Source organism: Triticum dicoccoides, chromosome 1A (assembly GCF_002162155.2).
Source record: "Triticum dicoccoides isolate Atlit2015 ecotype Zavitan chromosome 1A, WEW_v2.0, whole genome shotgun sequence".
Taxonomy (NCBI): domain Eukaryota; kingdom Viridiplantae; phylum Streptophyta; class Magnoliopsida; order Poales; family Poaceae; genus Triticum; species Triticum dicoccoides.
This window is the reverse complement of record NC_041380.1, coordinates 52,329,745-52,331,674: the sequence shown is the minus strand read 5'-3', so window position 1 is coordinate 52,331,674 and position 1,930 is coordinate 52,329,745.

Sequence of the window (1,930 nt, the reverse complement as noted above, 5' to 3'; positions counted from 1 at the left end):
GGAAAGTTGGATGTTCATTCTGCAATTGTTTTCAGGTACTTTATTTTGATTACAAGTTGTTTGCCAAGACTTCTGGTCTAGAGATAGTTGGAAATGATAAGGTATTATTCACTCTCATCATGTCATTGCCCCATAACTGTTACTGTTTCCTCTACAAATTTCTGAGTTCTGAACCTTATTGGAATCTTTAGTAGTAATTTTTTATTCTAGATTTGTGTCAAGGATGTTACAGTTTATATCAGGAAATAGAAAAACAAACAAATATAGATATTTCCTAAAGTTGCTATATTAATAATGCACAACTCTATTTTGCTAGTGTGGAGCTACAATATTGGTAATTTTTTAATTAAATTGCTCCAGATTTCTTGAGGATCTTCTTTCTCTGTTTTGATGTCTTGTCTATATGTCGTGTTTTCTATTTCGAAGCATTCTTCCATACGCATGTGGAATTAAGACAATCCATATGTGTATATACAGTTCTTACAACATCCTAGCAATTCTAGGACAAATTATGAGGTAAAACAAATGACACATGTAGCCCTCTTTTAACTATAGAGTGATCTGCTTATCATATTTTGAACTTGTTGGTAGACATTAATGGCACATACATACGTGATTGGTGCTTTGGGGGAGTTAATTCACCTAAAATACCTTATATTGTAGGATGGAGGGATTAGCCCATGGATTATATAATATGTGCCAAGATTCACAAAGCGCAAAATACTACCCAAACACTAGTGTTCTAGATGCAACAGCAAGAGATGGATGTTGTTACACCTGGCGCAGCATTCAGTTAGGCGTGGAGACACTAAAACTCGGCACAATATGGCAGTGTTGGGGATGGTCATAGTATAAACATGTGGTAGGGCCCTTGGGTGCCGGGAGAAATATGTTGATGAAGGTGAACCAACTGATTGGTCCAAGGACCGGAGCAAACCTTGTGGGAAGAGGACCTGCAAGTCATCAGAACAATTCCTGTCCACACAGACATTGTTGGATGGCATTTCGACAGGAAGGGTATTTTTTGTGCTCAGGGGTCTGCGGAAGCGAGTCCTGCAATCTCAAGTTTCTGGACAAAACTGTGGCAAATTGACCGTTTACCGAAATTTAAATAGTTTTTGTGGAGGCTGTTAGGCATGAGCTGAAGGGAAGAGGAATGAAAATAGATACTATATGCTATGTGTGAGAGGCTTGACGAAGATCTGTTTTTCAAATGGAAAGAAGTAAGACTGGTGTGGAGAGAGTTAAATCTCGAAGGAATTTGAAAAAGAAAAGAGTAAGACTAGTGTGGAGAGAGTTAAATCCGGAAGGAATTCACTGCAAACTCATGGAAGCCGGGTCAGAAATGATCCTCAAACTAAAGAAGAAGGAACAACTTAGAGTGATTATTATGTTATTATTACTAGCAACATGCCCGTGCGTTGCAATGGAAGATCAAACAATAACACAAGTCTCTAATGTGATAAGTATTCTCATGATCCTTCATGTATAAGTCCACTCCCTCTACTTTAAAATCACAGCCAATAGTCATTCGACATGAACGAACAGCTTCAAAACAACGAACGACATGTCAAACAATGAATCAATTGAGGGTATGGTTTTCCAGGATGTCTATTTGGAACATAAGATGTGGTCCCGAGTAAAATTAATTCAACTTATTAGTTCCTTCTGAAATTTAAAATAAAATTTAAAGGAATACCATTATTATTAATAGATTTGGACCTGATGTCATGAGCTAAATTTAATAGAAAAATGGAAAGAGAATACTATTATGAACAAATTTAGAAATAACAATAATATCAAGTAGATTAATATGTAAAACATGCTTGTTTGTGTTAGGTGAGGTTAGGATAGTCTGGTTGAGACCTTCTCCCCTCCCAATCGCCGCCTAATATGGCGATTCATGCGAATTCCAGACCATAGTTCCCTT